This window comes from Rhinoraja longicauda, chromosome 7 (assembly GCF_053455715.1).
Source record: "Rhinoraja longicauda isolate Sanriku21f chromosome 7, sRhiLon1.1, whole genome shotgun sequence".
Taxonomy (NCBI): domain Eukaryota; kingdom Metazoa; phylum Chordata; class Chondrichthyes; order Rajiformes; family Arhynchobatidae; genus Rhinoraja; species Rhinoraja longicauda.
In genome coordinates, this window is record NC_135959.1 from 72,987,726 (window position 1) to 73,007,783 (window position 20,058).

The following is a 20,058-nucleotide window of genomic DNA, read 5'->3' on the forward strand; positions in this document are numbered from 1 at the left end:
GGCCCATCGTTGCGAGCCCATCGTTGCGGGCCCATCGTTGCGAGCCCATCGTTGCGGGCCCATCGTTGCGGGCCCATCGTTGCGGGCCCATCGTTGTGGGCCCATCGTTGCGAGGCAGATCATCGCAGTGGAGCAGCGACCTTCACCCATCTAGAGCCTACGCTACGCTGATCTACACGGCCAGTCTGCTTCTTGAAGGGAAGATTTGGACATTGCTTTGTGTGCTTATCTGTGTGTAATACTGCAAGATTACTGTTTGCATTTGATACTATGGTATATGTATGTTTATTTCTGTGAATGCATATAGTGCTATAGATTTGCTGATAGCAAGGGTTGGGGTCCTGTGATACGGTTGTTTTTGGTTTTATTTATAATTGTTCAAGTTACCGTGTTTCCGCCATATAGTGCAAATAATATGTCTCGGTTACCTGAAATGAACTGGCAAGTGCTGGACATCCCCACTGAGTTCTCCCTGTTCAAGGAAAGGTTGCAACTGTGCCTGGAAGACTTAGAAGTTGCATCGGAATCTAAGCAGGCCACGAAGATAAAAATCGCTTTGGGAGTGGAAGGCCTTCGTCGTTTGAATGCGTCAGGTCTGAGTGTGGAGGATCGGAGCAAACCGGAGTGCATATGGGCATTTTTTGAGGACCAGCTGAGGACGAAGGTAAATTTCAGGGTCCACAGGTTGGAGTTGATGCGGTATCGCCAGAAGCCGGGGGAGTTGCTTGCTCAGTTTGTGACCCGGTGTCGTGAAAAAAGCCTCCAGTGTGACTTCACTGAGCAGGAGCTCACTGACAGAGTCATGGAGTTGGTAATCACGTCCACGCCCCATGAAGGTCTACAGCGAGAGCTTATACCACCATTCCAGAGGTGCTTACATTAGGCAGGCAGTATGAGGCCATTGCAGCGGGCAGACAGCGCATTGCAAATTTAGAGCCCGGGTCTAGCCATATTGATGCTGTCAAGACACGAGGGTCGACGAAACAGAAGTCGCAGGATGAGAGACAAAACCCTTGTGGCTACTGTGATTTGCTTCATAAGCCCAGGCAATGCCCGGCGTATCGCGACACATGCAAGTAGTGTGGCAAGAAAGGGCATTGGGCAAAATGCTGTAGGAATAAAGTGGATCCTGTGCGCCCATCTAAATGGTCCAGGGGCAAATACAAGCGAGTTGACGAGGTGCAGCAGCAGTCCCATGACGGTGATGCATCGTGCTGTGACAGTCAAGAGGAAGGATCGGATATGTATGTCCATAATATCACCATTTCAGGTATGGACAGGATGCCTCCAATGGGTGATGAGGCGTTTGCGGTGTTGAACATCATATGCCCGTCAATGAAGGGGCAACATCGACTGAAGGTGAAGATAGACACCGGGGCTGGAGGAAATACTCTTCCCCTTCGGATCATACGAGACATGTATCCCAATGACAAATACAAGCAGCACCTACGACCATGCAAAGTCCGTCTGACAGCATATAATGGGACGGAAATCATGTGTGTTGGCACTATATCCGTTTCGTGCCGATACCAAGGGTCGATGTGGTGTCCTCAGGAATTTTTCGTGGTAGACGTGGCAGGATCCGCTGTCATCGGCCTCCCAGGTATTAAGCAACTTCAGGTTGTCACGATACATGCTATGGGAACAGAGGAGCACCCATCAGATGCTCGGAAGGAGCAAGACAGTTTCAACTCGGTGGGGGACCTAATGAAGAGGTGGCCTAATCAGTTTGATCGGATTGGCAACTTCAAGGGGCCAGCCACCCTTCATCTCAAGGAGGAGGCCACACCACACATTGATGCGCCAAGGAAATGTAGCATCCATCTCAAAGACAAGTTGCGGGCTGAGTTGGACAAAATGGAAGATGATGGAGTCATCCGAAAGGTGACTCACCATACGGACTGGTGCAGTTCAATAACCACCTCCGTTAAGAAGGATGGGTCAATCAGGGTATGCCTAGACCCGAAGCGTTTGAATGCAAGTCTCAAACGTTGCCCGCACAAGATCCAGACACTTGAGGAGATCAATCCGGCTTTTGCCAATGGGAAATTGTTCTCCAAACTCGATGCTAAAGCGGGTTATTGGTCTGTCCGACTTGATGAGGCTAGCCAGGAACTTACCACGTTCCGCACGCCTTTTGGCAGGTATTGCTATAGGAGGTTGCCTTTCGGTTTGTCGGTGAGTCAGGATATATTCCAGCAGCGTATGGACACGATCATAGAACAGGTTCCTGGATGCGTCTGCATTGCGGATGATATTGTCATAGTGGGATCCACAGCACAAGAACATGATTATAATCTACAGAAGCTGTTAGAGGCAGCGTCCCGGGAAGGGCTAGCTTTCAACAGTGCTAAGTGCGTAGTGAAGGCTAACTCCATCAACTTCTTCGGGACAATGTATTCAGACACAGGCATTCGGCCAGATCTTGGTAAGGTGCAGGACATTCATAAGATGCCAACACCACAAGATAAGGAAGATTTACAACGGTTCCTGGGGATGATGAATTTTTTATCGCCCTACATCCCAAAGTATGCTGACCTGGTCGCCATTTTGAGGGATTTGTTGAAGAAAGATGTCCCATTCTTGTGGCAAGAAGACCACCAAACGGCGTTCTGTAACCTGAAGAGCTGCATACAGGGGGAATCTGTCCTCCAGTACTATCGCCCTGATGCTCCTGTCACCCTTGAGGTAGATGCGTCAATGAAAGGAGTGGGAGCATGCCTTTCGCAGGAAGGACGGCCTGTTGCGTACGCTTCGAAGGCACTGTCTTCATGCCAGTCCAACTACTCCAATATTGAACGCGAGACCCTTGCATTGGTTTTTGGCATCACAAGGTTTCATACGTACCTATTTGGGCGGGATTTTAAGGTGCTGACTGATCACAAGCCTCTTGTCACTATCTGTGGCAAACCACTCACAAGTGCCCCACCCCGACTGCAGCGGTTGCTCATCAAGGTGCAAGGATACAACTTCACCATAGAGCACAGACCTGGGGCTGAGATGATCTTTGCTGACACTCTCAGCAGGCTGCCCAATCCGGAGAAGACAGAGAGCATAGATCTCGATGTACATGTAGAGAGCATCTTCTTCGACAACATCGAGGACACGCTAGGTGTCGACTTGATACACTTCGGCAAACTCAAAAGGGTGGAGCTGCAGACAGAAACTTGTCGTGACCCTATACTGCATAGGGTTATGCAGTATGTCCATTCCGGATGGCCGGCGACCCTACAGGAGATACCTACCGACCTGCGGCCCTACTGGTCTTTTCGAGATGAGTTGGGCATGTCAAATGGGGCCATTTTCAAAGGACGGCAAGTAGTCATTCCTGAGTCGATGAGACAGGATGTATTGCAGCAACTTCATGTTGGCCACCAAGGCATTGAGAAGACGAGACTTCTAGCGAGACAAATGGTCTATTGGCCCAACGTGAACCAACACATTGATGACCTTGTCCGAAGGTGTAGTCCATGCCAGATGCACATGCCAGAGCAAATGAGGGAAACACTCATGCCACATGAGATACCAGTCACACCTTGGACCAAAATAGCAATGGACATGTTTGAAATTGACAACGTTCAATATCTTGTCATGGTGGATTACCATTCCAAGTTTCCGGTGGTCAACCGACTGACTAGCACCACGAGTGCCATGGTTGCTAATATGGTGACTGGAATGTTTGGTCTGCTAGGAGCACCGACGGAGATCATCTCCGACAATGGTCCACAATTTGTGGGTGAAGCTTTCCAGTCCATGTGCAAGCAATGGGGAATCACCCATACAACGTCGTCGCCTAGGTACCCTCAGTCGAATGGGCTGGCTGAGCGCATGGTACGAACGGTGAAGTCTGTTATCAAGAAGTCCTTGGCAACGAGACAGAGTGTAGCAGCAGCTTTACTCAACTTGCGCACTACACCGATTGATTCCAAGTTACCGTCACCGGCGGAGATGATGTTTGGAAGACAGATTCGGACGCCTCTCCCCACGAACCTTGACATGAACAAGGTATACGAAGGGCAGAGGACCTTTGAGCGACTTGAGGAGCGTAAGCAGAATATGAAGGCACAGTTTGACAGTTCGGTCAAGAGACATGACTTGTTGCCATTGCACGCTGGACAGAAGGTCCGGGTTCTGGATAAAGCGAATCAGGTCTGGGTTCCAGCAGAAGTGAGATCGGTCTGCGACGAACCCCAGTCAAGGTCTTACATTATTGAGACGCCGAATGGAAATCGGTTCAGGAGGAATCGAGTGCAGTTGAGAGATCTTCCACTGGAGAAGCCAGGGGTTGGTCCCCATTGTGTCCCCCCAGACAGCGATAGGGTTGAGACCCAATGTGAAGCGGAGGAACGACCGGCCCGTAATGATGATGGGGATTATGTGACACGCTCGGGACGTGCCAGTAAGAAACCTGCACGTTACCGTTGATATTTGTTAATGTTATATTGTGTTTCAAAAAAACGTTTGTGTTTAGAGTTTGTTGTTACATATATATATATATATATATATATTTCTTTTATAAGACAAGGGGGATGTTGTGATATTGCCTGGGACTACTTTGTGTATCCCAAGGACTACTTTGTTTGCATGTGCAGGAGTGCGTATATAAGAGGTTGGGGTGATTGGGTGGTCACTCTGGATCCAGATGACCACGGAATAAACAGCCTGGAGTTGAGCTCCAGCATTGTAACCTTTTATACACGTGTACTTGTGGTCCGTCCAGAGTCACTAAAGGTACAACAGGTACCGGACCACGAAGTACAACAATAACCTCACACTTATTCACATTAAACTGCATCTGCCATGCATCCGCCCACTCACACAACCTGTCCAAGTCACCCTGCAACCTCATAGCATCTTCCTCACAGTTCACACTACCACCCAGCTTTGTATCATGTGCAAATTTGCTAATGGTACTTTTAATCCCTTCATCCAAGTCATTAATGTATATTGTAAATAGCTGCGGTCCCAGCACCGAGCCTTGCGGTACCCCACTAGTTACTGCCTGCCATTCTGAAAGGGACCCATTTATCCCCACTCTTTGCTTTCTGTCTGTCAACCAATTTTCTATCCATGTCAGTACCCTACCTCCAATACCATGTGCTCTAATTTTGCCCACTAATCTCCTATGTGGAACCTTGTCAAATGCTTTCTGAAAGTCGAGGTACACCACATCCACCGGCTCTCCCCTGTCAATTTTCCTAGTTACATCCTCAAAGAATTCCAGAAGATTAGTCAAGCATGATTTCCCCTTTGTAAATCAATGCTGACTCGGAACGATTCTGTTACTGCTATCCAAATGCTCCGTAATTTAATCTTTTATAATTGACTTCAGCATCTTCCCCACCACTGATGTCAGACTAACTGGTCTATAATTTCCCGTTTTCTCTCTCCCTCCTTTCTTAAAAAGTGGGATAACATTAGCTACCGTCCAATCCACAGGAACTGATCCTGAATCTATAGAACATTGGAAAATGATCACCAATGCGTCCACAATTTCTAGCGCCACCTCCTTAAGTACGCTGGGAGGCAGACCATCAGGCCCTGGGTATTTATCAGCCTTCAGTCCCATCAGTCTACCCAAAACCATTTCCTGCCTAATGTGGATTTCCTTCAGTTCCTCCGTCATCCTAGGATCTCTTGCCACTAGAACATCTGGAAGATTGTTTGTATCTTCCTTAGTGAAGACAGATCCAAAGTACCGGTTCAACTCGTCTGCCAGTTCCTTGTTCCCCATAATAAATTCCCCTGCTTCTGTCTTCAAGGGACCCACATTTGCCTTGACTATTTTTTTCCTCTTCACATACCTAAAAAAGGCTTTTGCTATCCACCTTTATTTTATTGGCTAGCTTACTCTCATACCTCATCTGTTCTCCCCGTATTGCCTTTTTTGTTATCTTCTGTTGGGGCATGTGGTTGGTGTGGGCAAGTTGGACCTGTTTCCACACTGTATGTCTGTCTCTATGACTAAGAAAACGATCAATTGTGAAATAAATGACTTGTATTTTTAATTATGCTGCTCTCTATATATACCTGGAACTTTGAGTGGTTCTATTGCAACCCACACTGACACCAATTAGAAGAATACGCCACTTCTGATCAGACTCATTTGATTTTTAACCGTTAAGGTTAAATTAATCTCAATGTATCTCAAAAACATTTCATGCCCATCTACATAGAAGAAGAGTAAAATTTAACTTGTACTTGCAATGAAGATTTGTCATTTTGAAGCACATTCTCACACACAACCGTTCAAAGTCTTACCACTGAGTTGTGCTAACATTGGGTCCTTATGGAATCATGGTCATAGAATCCTACAGCACGGAAACAGGCCCTTCGGCCCAACTGATCCATGTCACCCAAGATGCCCCATTTTAGCTAGTCCCACCTGACCCATTTGCTCCATGTCTCTCTAAACTTTTCCTATCCATGTTCCTGTCCAAATTGCTTTTAAATGTTATAGTACCTGCCTCAACTATGTCCTCCGGCACCTCGTTCCATGTACCCACCACCCTGTAACACTGCACAACACTAACCTCAGCAACTATGATTAGGCTTTTAGACCTTTTTAGACTTTAGAGATACAGTGCGGAAACAGGCCCTTCGGCCACCGACCACGCCAACTGGCGATCACTAACCCACACACACACTAGGGATAATTTTACAACTTACCAAAGCCAATTAACCTACAGATCCGTACGGCTCTGGAGTGTGGGAGGAAACCGGAGGAAACCCACGCGGTCACATGGAGAACGTGCAAGCTCCACACAGACGGCGCCCGTCGTCAGGATCGAACCGGGTCTCTGGAGCTGTCAGGCAGCAACTCTACCCGCTGCGCCACTGATGCGCCCTCTTGTCTGATGGGGATGGGGAGAGGAGGGAGTGAGCGGGGTGAGACTGGTCCTTGACTGTGCTGCTGGCCTTGCCAAATCTCGCTGCAGCGGAAATCGGTCAGAATGATCTCCCTCCCAGGCAACAACGGTCTCCAGTTTGAGGACGGAATTTCCATTGGAGCCTCCAGTTCCTAGCCACAACATCACCGCAGTGAAGTGTGGAATAGTTCACTGCCGCCCACGACAGTCCCATTACAAGGGGGAGCAGCAGGAGTAGAACCAGTGAACAAAGCAACAACGCATTCCAAGTGTTTGTAACATAATTTATATACATTTATTATGGCTCCATACAATAACAGCAAAGGATTGTTCTGGTGTCGTTAAATGTCCACTATCAGGCACTTGTCTATGGAACAATATATTTAGCTACGGTCTACGTTATTGAGACGACGGTGGAAAGCAGTGAAACTTTCAAGTAACTGCTAGTTTTGGACAAAGCGTTATTTACAGGCCCAGTTATGAGTAGGGTTCGCAACATCCATCATCAGTAGGGTCAGTTTTGATGTAAACCGGTTAAAGTTTTGTCTTTTTCTTAAAAAAAACCTACACCTACTGCAACTTTTATTTATAACCTGTATCCAATAGATAAGTCACATTTACCTCGATTATAAGTTAATAGATGTAAGTACTTACATTTCATTAATGATTCATAAAAGTATGTTTATTAAAACAGTTTAAAGTTTAAGTGCAATTAACTTTCTATATCGAAAAATAATTGGTCCAATGTAATTTCTTTCGCTGTTGGCAGGGATGTACTGCGGATTCTGGTTAGTCACGTACAATAACCAGTGCGTCGTATTTGTTGGTTGTACTGAAGTGTACAAGTTCACCAAAAGAATAAAAGTCGCATCGCTAACTTCTAAATAAACTTTATATCACATGTGTGGCTGCACTGACTATACCTGCAACCATACATCTTTCCGTTTTCAGTTACAATATCCAAGGGCTAATAGTATACTTTCAACAGTACACATCAGCATAAAGTTCAAAGTACGACTGTCTGCATAGGTATGGTCTGCTTCTTCCACAGAGCCATCAATGGTTTAGAATTAAGGTAGGTCTACTTGAAGCTTTCTGAGTTTCTACTGCCAGATGGCCATTGAAAGACAGCTATGAACCTGCCTGAGAACACATAACACTTTGTGGTTCTTCAAACTTAGTATAATGTTGAGCTGAATGAAAACTTGTCGAGGAAAATCTGATTGTTAAATAATTGATCCAAACAAAACAAAACGTATAGCTTTACACAAGTCCCTGCGCAACAAAAAAAAAATCCACAATAGCAAAAACTAATTTAGAAAACTCCTGCTTTCGAGTTATGTTGAGTATTTACAAAATAAACAGCAAACATCATTGCATAATAGCATCCGCTACGATGTAAAAATCTAACATACTACATACAAAAATCTCACTTTATCCAGTTAATATAAAAGTCTGAAGGGGCATGAGGCCCCTCTGTGTGATTCTGTAAACTCGTAATGGAGGGAGATGAAACTACTTGTGATTCCCCCAAGCACTTGTGCCTTTATATGCAAAGGGGAACATAAAACTAACGTCAATGCACACCTCTGCAACTTTTCATCCTGAAGCTACTTATCAAACGTGTCAGTTTATGGTCAAATAAAATCCTCCTATAACACTGAATGTCATCTGATCTGCCTATCGATAATGCGCTAGTAACAAAGTTAATGAGTTCATGGATATTTAAGCCTTCTGGTTAGGTGTGCTGCCAAAACTTTAAAACTCTGCAAACAACCACAGAATTCAATGCTGAATTTTAAAGCGTTCTCCTCCATCGTTAAATTCTCCAGTGATTTTGAAACCACGTGTCAAATAAGGTCAGCCCATGAACGAGGCCTCCAACAAGTGGCGTCATGAACATTTGTGGGGGGGGAATAGGTGCAATGCCATGGCTCTACCGGGCGTTTCCAGGTTCTGACCGGTCATTGCTCGAAGTGCCTCCAGACCCGCTCAGCTGGGACTGAACAAGCATTTACTGAGGAGGGAAGATGAAGTCGGAATATGGATCTTGTTTAGGAAGGAACTGGAGATGCTGATAGACTGAAGATGGACACAAGATGCTGGAGTAACTCAGCCGGTCAGGCAGCATCTCTGTTGAGAAGGAACTGGTGACGTTTTGGCTAGGGACCCTTCTTCTTCAGATCTTGTTGTTCTACGTAGGATACCTGTGTGCGTTTATAGTGGAGGTGCCTGGCGAGCGAGAGAGACTATGTAGGAGATCGTGGAGGCCAATATCTCTGTAGCAATTACCAAAAGCAGGTAATGAAATTAATGCAATATAATCTTGGATACAAGGAACTACAGACGCTGGTTTACAAAAAAAGATACAAAGTGTTGGAGTAGCTGAGCGGGGTCAGGCAGCATCTCTGGAGAACATGGATGGGTGACGTTTTGGGTTGGGACCCTACTGTAGAACTTTCTTCAGACAATATCATCTTGTTTTATTATTCTGGGTGGAAGAGTAACATTAACATGCATGCTACAGTCTCACGGTGCCTTGGAATCTGCTGTAGCTGTCAAAGTATTCAAAATCTTATATATGTTGATTAATTAATCTTTTTGATCAATTGAAAAATACAGCATGGAAACAGGCCCTTCAGCCCACCGAGACCATCCATCACCCGTTCACACTAGTTCTATGTCATGCCATTTTCTCATCCACTCCCTACACACCAGGGGCAATTTACAGAGGAACAATTAACCTGCAAATCTGCACGTCTTTGGGACGTGGGAGGAAACCGGAGCACCCGGAGGAAACCCACACTGTCACAGGGAGAACGTACAAACTCCACGCTGACAGCACCCGATAGGAAAGGTTTAGAGGGATACAAGCCAAACATGGGCAGTGGGACTAGTGTGGATGGGGCATCTTGGTCGGCATGGGGAAGTTGGGCCGAAGGGCATGTTTCCGTGCTGTATGACTAAGTCTCCAGGGTCTAAGTTGGGCCATTTTGATGCTGGTGATTAAAGAATACTTTTTCACAGCAAACTTTTTAAGTAGCAACTTCTTTCATTGGCTATTACTCAGACTGCAGACACAGGCTGCCTTGGTACTCAATCCCAGGCTACTTATAACCAAAGACAAGTTCCCTGATACCAAAACAAAATCACCATGTAAAATATAAGTCACTCTTAACAGAGAAGTTAAAAATCTTCCTGAAGTTATGTTTTTAAGCTATGTACTTTAATATTAAATACCAAATTAAAACTAGTCAAAAATCACAATTACCAGTGTTTTTTACTGCGACGTTATTCGTCGGTAAGTGTACCAGCACCTCTGAAAAGTTTAAAACTAAACTTTCACATTTTGTACAATTTTAATTTTTATGCTCATTAATTTAAATTTTTTTTTTACAAGAAGTCACTAAAGTTTATTTAAAAAAACTAAATTTGGTGCTTTGGGCCTTAAAGAGTCATAGACATAAGGTGCTGAAGTAACTTGGCAGGCAAATGAGCTGATTCCTGGCCCGCTGAGTTACTCCAGCACTTTGTGCCTTTTTTGTAAAGCAGCATCTGCGGTTCTTTGCGTCTCCTTGAAAAGTTGGAGTAGTTTAAAGGATGACAATCTTCCCTAGACACAACAGCAAGGAACAAAGATGGGAGTTGATGACGCACAGAGTCTCTTGCCCAGAGTAGGGGAATCGAGGACCAGAGGACATAGGTTCATGGTGAAGGGGAAAAGATTGAATAGGAATCCGAAGGGTAACTTTTTGACACAGAGGGTGGTGGGTGTATGGAACAAGCTGCCTGAGGAGGTAGTTGAGGCTGGGACTATCCCAACGTTTAAGAAACAGTTAGACAGGTGCATGGATAGGACAGGTTTTGAGGGATATGGACCAAATGTGGGCAAGTGGGACTAGTGTAGCTGGGACTTGTTGGCTGGTGTGGGCAAGTTGGGCCGAAGGGCCTGTTTCGACACCGTATCACTCTACGACTCTATGATAACTTGGACAGAATTTGGAATCGTCTATGATAGAAACTTGGTTCGGTAGATTTGGTAATGTATGTTAATTCAACAAAGTTGTATTTTTACCATGTATAGATTTTAGACTTTTTAGTTCGTTAAATTAGAAGTTGATTGGCCAAATATCATGGCAGATGTGATGGGTATATTGATGGAAATGATTGTAGATGAAAGTAGCCTAATTTTTAAATGCTATGCATAATGGCCCTCTGTGTCTACAAGAGTCAAGAGAAGGGGTTTAAACTACTGGGAATAGCTTTGCCAAAGGTGCTGTCTGCTGATGGCCCTTGGATGGGAGTATCATACTTCCCCTGCAGCATTCAGAGAGTCACTCAGACAGCACAGAAACAGGCCCTTCGGCCCACCTTGTCCATGCCGACCAAGACGCCCCAACTACGCTAGTCCCACCTGCCCGCCTTTGACCCATTCCCCTCTAAACCTTTCCTACCCACGTACCTGCCCAAGTGTCTTTTAAGACATAAGAGGAATAGATCGGGCAGATGCTCTTTTGCCCAGAGTAGGGGAATCGAGAACCAGAGGACGTAGGTTTAAGGTGAGGGGGAAAGATTTAATAGGAGCCTGAAGGTTAACTTTTTTTTAAGCACAAAGGGTGGTGGGTGTATGGAACAAACTGCCGGAGGAGGTAGTTGAGGGGGGTATTATCACAACATTTAAGAGGCATTTAGTCGTACACGGATAGGACAGGTTTAGAAGGATATGGGCCAAATGCAGGCAGGTGGGATTAGTTGGCCAGTGTGGGTAAGTTGGGCCGATGGGCCTGTTTCCACGCTGCAAGACCCTATAAAAGTTGTTATAGTTTCTGCCTCAACTACCTCCCCTGGCAGCTCGCTCCTTATACCCACCATCCTCTGTGTGAAAAAGCTGCCGCTCAGGTTCCTATTGACTCTCTTCCTTTCCTGTGGAAAGGACAATAGATTGAGTGATCTGGTGCCGGAACCTTCCAACTATAGAATAAGTGTTGAGAATATAAAACTCACTGTAAGGCAGCAACTCTACCGCTGCATCATCGTGCCGCCCCGCGGTGATATTAAAGAAGTTATATTTTGAAGCGTATTGCACAAGATCCATTGCTAATCTCCTTCAACATGGAATTGTTGGTAAAGAGGGACAATTATCCAATCTGTCCACTCATTCACCAGGGTGATTGTATTAAATGGATCAACTCAATTTCCTGAGTTTCGATAAAATACAGTTCTCCCCCCCTCCTCCCCTCCCCTCCTCCCCCCCCCCCCCCCCCCCCCCCTTTGCTTTCTAATCAATTTTATTTGTTTTTTGTTAAACTGGGGATACAAAATCTTTTAAAGGTATATTTTTAAAAAAATCTTCCATTATCTCCATTGGCAATATATACATTGTTAGATCAATCTCTAAATAATCAGTGGCAGACCAAAACCTATCCACGTCAAAAACGTTTGAATGTGCAAGCAGTCCATCGTAAGGCTTAACAAATGCGAATAACTAGTGCAATTAAATGTCACTACAAGTCAGCGGGCTTGGACGTTGGCCTCTGTCCGAGCTCCAGCTTAGTCTGATTTCAGAGAGGCAAACAGGCAGCGAGTGTGTGTGCCATTGCATCGAATTTCTCCACGACACGGAGGCGGGAGAACGAGGTTGAGAGTGAAAGATAGGTCAGCCATGATTGAATGGTGGAACAGGCTCGATGGGCCGAATGGCCTAATTCTGCTCCTGGAGCCTACGAACTTATGGACACACCACCGCTGGCACTTGCAAGAAGGGCCGTCGGGCTTTGGGACCAGAGTTTGTTGCAGCCGGCATTGACAACCGGATCAGGCCATTGACCAGGAGGAGAGTTGTTAATTATGCACACAATGTGTGTGACATTCTGTAGTGAGTTTGGCACGTCTCCACCAAACAGTTCCAAATTCCAGAGACCTTGCCCAGATCAGCAAGGATAGCGGGCAAGAGATCCTGCGCAGGAAGTCCGTCCGTGCTGACGAGTCCGACGAGCGGGAAAAGGGAAATCGTGCGTCGAGAGGATTCAACAAGGTGGCGGACATCTTTGGATTGCTTTCCCCAATTCCTGATGTCACTCCAGGCGAGCTGTCTTCAGAGAATCCTGGTGGAATCAGAGAGAGAGGCCGTGTCAAGCATGGGACAAAAATAAGCATGAACTTGCTCAACTGGCCCGGACTGAGCTGGCTGAGGGGATACACGTGACAGGTCAGCCAAAGGCCACTGGCCTTCACCCTTCGCTTCGACGTTTGCAACCACAATTCATGTTATTATTATTTGCAGAATTCAGGGAAACCGTCATGCCCTTGAAAGTTTAAATAATTCTCCCTACCTAGCATGAGCTCGAGCTCCTGATATCCCCAGCACAGAAAACCCTGGTGGTGACGGACTGACGAAAACAAAACTAATCTGACTACAAACAGAGAACATAAAGCAACTCAGCGCTGGAACAGGCCCTTCGGCCCATCAGGTCTGTGCTGAACCCCATGCCAAAATGATCTCGGATCTGCCTGTACGTGGTCTGTATCCCTCCATTCCCTGCATATCCGTCGTATCTGCCTCCCCCACCACCCCTGGCAGCACGTTACAGGCCCCCACCACCCCTGGCAGCACGTTACAGGCCCCCACCACCCCTGGCAGCACGTTACAGGCCCCCACCACCCCTGGCAGCACGTTACAGGCCCCCACCACCCTATGAGGAGAGTGAATGAACAGAATTGTAACTCTTGCACACAGAGGGTGGTGGGTTTGCGGAACGAGCTGCCAGAGGGGGTAGCTGAGGTGGGCACTATAACAACATTTAAAAGACACTTGGACAGGTACATGGAATTTAGAAGGATGAGAGGGGATCTTATCGAAACGTATAAGATTATTAAGGGGTTGGACACGTTAGAGGCAGGAAACATGTTCCCAATGTTGGGGGAGTCCAGAACAAGGGGCCACAGTTTAAAAATAAGGGGTAGGCCATTTAGAACAGAGATGAGGAAAAACTTTTTCAGTCAGAGAGTTGTGAATCTGTGGAATTCTCTGCCTCAGAAGGCAGTGGAGGCCAATTCTCTGAATGCATTCAAGAGAGAGCTAGATAGTGCTCTTAAGGATAGTGGAGTCAGGGGGTATGGGGAGAAGGCAGGAACGGGGTACTGATTGAGAATGATCAGCCATGATCACATTGAATGGCGGTGCTGGCTCGAAGGGCCGAATGGCCTCCAATAGACAATAGTCTATTGTCTATGAGTGGCAAAATCGCCCCGCACATCTCCGTTAAACTTTGTCGCTCTCACCTTAAAAGCCATGCCCTCTAGCCTTTGGCATTTCCACCTTGGGGGGAAAGGGTCTGACTGTCTACCCTGTCTATGCCTCTCATCATTTTATAAACTTCTATCAGGGCTCCCCTTCCCCCTTCCCCCCCCACCCCCCACAACCTCCAGCGTTCCAGAGAATACAATCCAAGTCTGTATGACCTGTCCCTGTAACTAATACCCTCTTATCCAGGCAGCATCTCCAAAGCCTCCACACCCTTCCGATGATGGGGCGACCGGAACTGCACGCCAACCTGCACCTGAAGGTTATTCACATCATCTGAAATTCTCAATTAGGCATAACTTTGTTTAAGAGACTCGGGCCTTATTTAGGTTTCAAAAAAAGAGCTCTTGTCAGACACAATCAGAGTTACACAGCACAGAAACAGGCCACCCTGTTCATGCCGGTCAAGGTGCCCCATCAACACTAGTCCCACCTGCCTTGGTGCTTGGTCCAAATCCCTCCAAACCTTTCCTATCCATGTACCTGTCCAAGTGTCTTTTAAATGTTGTTATAGTGCCCGCCTCAGCTACCTCCTCTGGCAGCTCGTTCCGCACACCCACCACCCTCTGAGTGCAAGAGTTACAATTCTGTTCATTCACTCTCCTCTCACTTTTAATCTATGCCTAGTTTTTGATTCCCCTACCTTAGGTAAAACCCTATCTATTCCCCTCATGATTTTATACACCTCTATAAGATCACCCCTCATCCTCCTGCGCTCCAAGGAATAAAGCCCTAGCCTGTCCAACCTCTCCCTATACCTCACGCCCTCGAGTCCTGGCAACATCCTCGTGAATCTTCCAGGTTATCGCCATCTTTCCTGACCAAAACTGAGCACAATACACCAAATTCCTTCACTTCTCTAGCACTTTTACACTTTGATATGAGCTATGCAGAGAAATAGAAACATAGAAAATAGGTGCAGGGATGGGCCATACGGCCCTTCGAGCCAGCACCGCCATTCGATATGATCATGGCTGATCATCCTAAATCAGTACCCCGTTCCTGCTTTCTCCCCATAAGAGCTAAATCTAACTCTCTCTTGAAAACATCCAGTGAATTGGCCTCCACTGCCTTCTGTGACAGAGAATTCCACAGATTCACAACGATCTGAGTGAAAAAGCTTTACCTCATCTGTCCTAAATGGCCGATCCCTTATTCTTGAACTGTGGCCCCTGGTTCTGGACTCCACCAACATCGGGAATATTTTTCCTGCATCTAGCCTGTCCAATCCCTTAATAATTTTATATGTTTCTATAAGATCCCCTCTCATCCTTCTAAACTCCTGTGAATATAAGCCCAAATATTTGCATATTTGACAGCTCTCTTTCCTTGTGACAAACTAAATAAAAGAATGGGATCAATAATATTCAGAAAGGTAGGGCATAAATATTGTTTTAATTAGGACATGTAGTCTTAACTAAATTGCACAGTCACATCAGTGACAACTACAACTTAACAGCTTTATTGAAAATGTACATATAATGAATCCCACTGAACCTTTGGTTTATCATTGAAGTAATGTCAGACCAAAATGAAGTATGTGCCTTGAAGACAGACACAAAATGCTGGAGTAACTCAGCGGGACAGGCAGCATCTCTGGAGAGAAGGAATGGGTGACGTTTCGGGTCGAGACCCTTCTTCAGACTCAGGGGAGATCAAAGCAGACAATGATTAAGGAAATTTAGAATGGTTCATCAATGCTTAAAGAAAAATAAAAGAAAGTATGCTATCTTATTTAAATAAAGACCATAATTTAGGAGGTAATTGTTCATTTATGTCCCTATATTTTGTGGCTGGGCGATTCATATAAGTGTAAAAATAATATCTGAAAAAGATACAGCAGAATTTATCTTCCCTATATACGTGTAGGAAAATAACTGCAGATGCTGGTTCAAACTGAAGGCAGACACGAAATGCTGGAGTAACTCAGCGGGTCAGGCAGCATCTCAGGAGAGAAGGAATGGGTGACGTTTCGGGTCGAGACCCTTCTTCAGACTGATATATGTGTTTAGAAAGATGGTACAGACAAGAAAAGAAAGAATACAAAGTCGTCCTGCATCCATGCTGGTATTGTTCATCTTATGAGGTGCCCCCAAAATCTTCACAGCCAAACAAATGATATCTGATGTGGAGGTATGAGGAACTGCAGGTGTTGCAGTCTTGAGCAAAGCACAAAGTGCTGGAGGAACTCAGCGGGTCAGTCAGGCAGCATCTGTGAAGGAAATGGACAGACGATGTTTCGGATTGGCACCATTCTGCAGTGCGATGAAGGGCCCCGACCGAAATGCCGTCTGCCCATTCCCTCCACAGATGCTGCCCGACTGACAATAGACAATAGGTGCAGGAGGAGGCCATTCGGCCCTTCGAGCCTGTACGCACCGCCATTCAATGTGATCATGGCTGATCATTCTCAATCAGTACCCCGTTCCTGCCTACTCCCCATACCCCCTGACTCCGCTATCCTTAAGAGCTCTATCTAGCTCTCTCTTGAATGCATTCAGAGAATTGGCCTCCACTGCCTTCTGAGGCAGAGAATTCCACAGATTCACAACTCTCTGACTGAAATTTTTTTTCCTCATCTCCGTTCTAAATGGCCTACCCCTTATTCTTAAACTGTGGCCCCTTGTTCTGGACTCCCCCAACATTGGGAACATGTTTCCTGCCTCTTAATAATCTTATACGTTTCGATAAGATCTCCTCTCATCCTTCTAAATTCCAGTGTATACAAGCCTAGTCGCTCCAGTCTTTCAACATATGACAGTGCCGCCATTCCGGGAATTAACCTAGTAAACCTACGCTGCAACCCGCTGAGTTCCTCCAGCACTTTGTGCTTTTACTTTCAAAGTGGTCTGTTTTTCACTCCTGGGATAAATAGAGTTCTATTGTCGTATCGTATCGTTTTAATTTTAGCGGCCAATTTGCATCTTGCAAAGTCATAAGACCAAGGTCAGTTAAATTACTTTGGAGGTGCCAACTGCTAAAGAAATTACAATGTAGGAACTACAAACGTTACTCCCTTTATCCTGTATCTGTACACAGTGGACGGCTTGATTGGAATCATGTATAGTCTTTCCACTGTCTGGTTAGCGTGCAAAAAAAAACTTTTCAATGTACCTTGATACATGTGACAATAAACTAAACTAAACTACTTGCCGTGACAGTGTAGTAAAACTGTTCTATCTAGATGATACCCTCAATTTGGTATCTTACCATGAAACACTACTAATAATTAAGCACTACCCCAGCAATCCGATCAGAGTCAGGGGGTATGGGGAGAAGGCAGGAACGGGGTACTGATTCAGAATGATCAGCCATGATCACATTGAATGGCGGTGCTGGCTCGAAGGGCCGAATGGCCCACTCCTCTTGTCTATTGACAAGGAGTGTAAGATAGTTGTATAGTAGTTTATTGTTTGTCTTGTATTATGGTGGTGGGTTCTGTTTTGATTTTATTGTACTGTATATATTATTTTAATATTTGAATAAATATTTTTGATTAAATTTAAAAAAAGCACTGGGCCTTTGTACAAGAGGGAAGTTCATTTCAATCTGGAGGCGAGCAGCCATTCCAGCATCTGCAGTTTCTTGTGGCTCTATTAAAACCTATTGTTTGATATGCAATAATCTTCCCCACACAAGTGTTGTAAGGGCAACTCTTACTTAACAGGTATTTATTCACAAAATGCTGGAGTAACTCAGCAGGACAGGCAGCATCTCAGGAGAGAAGGAATGAGTGACGTTTCGGGTCGAGACCCTTCTTCAGACTGATGTCAGGGGGGCGGGACAAAGGAAGGATATAGGTGGAGACAGTCCGCCTTAACCAACCTGATCTCCCGGTGGCTGAGCACTTCAACTCCCCCTCCCATTCCCAGTCTGACCTTTCTGTCATGGGCCTCCTCCAGTGCCATAGTGAGGCCCACCGGAAATTGGAGGAACAGCACCTCATATTTCGCTTGGGCAGCTTGCAGCCCAGCGGTATGAACATCGACTTCTCCAACTTTAGATAGTTCCTCTGTCCCTCCCTTCCCCTCCCCCTTCCCAGTTCTCCCACTGTCTTCCTGTCTCCACCTATATCCTTCCTTTGTCCCGCCCCCCCCTGACATCAGTCTGAAGAAGGGTCTCGACCCGAAACGTCACCCATTCCTTCTCTCCTGAGATGCTGCCTGACCTGCTGAGTTACTCCAGCATTTTGTGAATAAATACCTTCGATTTGTACCAGCATCTGCAGTTATTTTCTTTCTTACTTAACAGGGATATCTTTCAGGAAAGCATCATTGACACAGCACCCAGCTAACATTCTCGTTTCACCACGTTACAACTAAGAATGACAAATTCAAAAAGCTAATAATAAATGCTTCTCAAAAAATCAACCCGTCAGGAAGCAAAGGGTGGATTTAGTAGATGCCAATCACTTAGACTTGTCTCCCCTTGAGATTACACTTCCACCCCAAGGACAATTTTGCATAAGGCTCTATCTTTGTCCGGCTTTGCTTTGGAGAGGGTGTGGAGGTTTACCAGGATGTTGCCTGGTTTAGAGGGTGTCAGTTACAGGGTTGGACGGACTTGGATTCTTTTCTCTGGATCGCCGGAGGTTGAAGGGAAACATGATGGATGTGCGTAAAAGTTACGATCGGCACGGATAGGGTGGACAGTCAGAACCTTTTTCCCAGGGTGGGAATGGCAGTGGAGGCCAATTCTCTGGCTGCATTCAAGAGAGAGCTAGATAGAGCTCTTAAGGATAGCGGAGTCAGGGGGTATGGGGAGAAGGCAGGAACGGGGTACTGATTGAGAATGATCAGCCATGATCACATTGAATGGCGGTGCTGGCTCGAAGGGCCGAATGGCCTCCTCCTGCACCTATTGTCTATTGAATGTCAAAAATTAGAAGCCAAAGATACAAGTTGAGAGGAACAAATTTTAAAGGAGATGTGAGGGGTTATTTTCTTTTTTACACAGAGGGTGGTGGGTGCCTGGAATGTGCTGCCAGGGGTGGTGGTGGAGGCAGACACGATAGAGGTGTTTAAGAGGTTTTTAAATAGGCACGTGGATATGTAGGGAATGGAGGGACATGGATCATGTGACGACAGAGGAGATTAGTTTAACGGCATCATGTTCAGCACAGACATTGTGGGCCGAAGGGCCTGTTCCTGTGCTGTACGGTTCTATGTTCCATGTTCAAAGGGTGGCATTTACTCCACATAGAGTCACAGATTCATTCTGCATGGAAACAGGCCCTTCGGCCCAACTCATCCATGCTGACCAATATGTCCTGTATTATTTCATTTGAATCTTTGTGTTCTTGGTTCTTGGTCCTCCAAATGGAATTTAAACTGGAGGTGTTATCATTGTTTCCACTAGTGGGAGGTTCTAGGACCACATGTACCTTTAGAAAGGAGATGAGGAGGGATTTCTTTAGCCAGAGGGTGGTGAATCTGTGGAATTCATTGCCACAGAAGGCTGTGGAGGCCAAGGCAATTGGGTATTTTGAAAGGTTCTTGCTTAGGAAGGAGAATGGGGTTTAGAGGGAGAAATAGATCAGCCTTGGTCAAATGGTGGAGTGGGCTTGATGGGCCAAATGGCCAAATTCTGCTCCCGTGACTCGTGAAGGTTTGAAATTATGAACATTTATCATCAAGCCGGGGATAATGTTCACAGCCTCAAAGCCAAAGGGTGTGGTTTTAGCACGAGACCCCGATGGGCCGAGCAGCCTAACTTATTTACATCGGCGAAACCAAGCGCAGGCTCGGCGATCGCTTCGCTCAACACCTGCGCTCGGTCCACATTGACCAAGCTGATCTCCCGGTGGCCGAGCACTTCAACTCCCCCTCCCGTTCCCAGTCTGACCTTTCTGTCACGGGCCTCCTCCAGTGCCATAGTGAGGCCCAC

The 20,058-nt window shown here is 46.0% G+C and overlaps 1 protein-coding gene across 1 annotated transcript in view; it reads right to left on the reverse strand.

The window, feature by feature from the left end:
* Positions 1–12,144: 12,144 nt before the first annotated feature.
* Positions 12,145–20,058, reverse strand: part of foxo1a (forkhead box O1 a) — a 95,255-nt gene continuing 87,341 nt past the window's right edge. The window contains exon 3 of the mRNA XM_078402849.1: positions 12,145–12,973. The gene's annotated coding sequence lies outside the window, so the exon portion shown is untranslated. The remainder of the gene's footprint in view (positions 12,974–20,058) is intronic.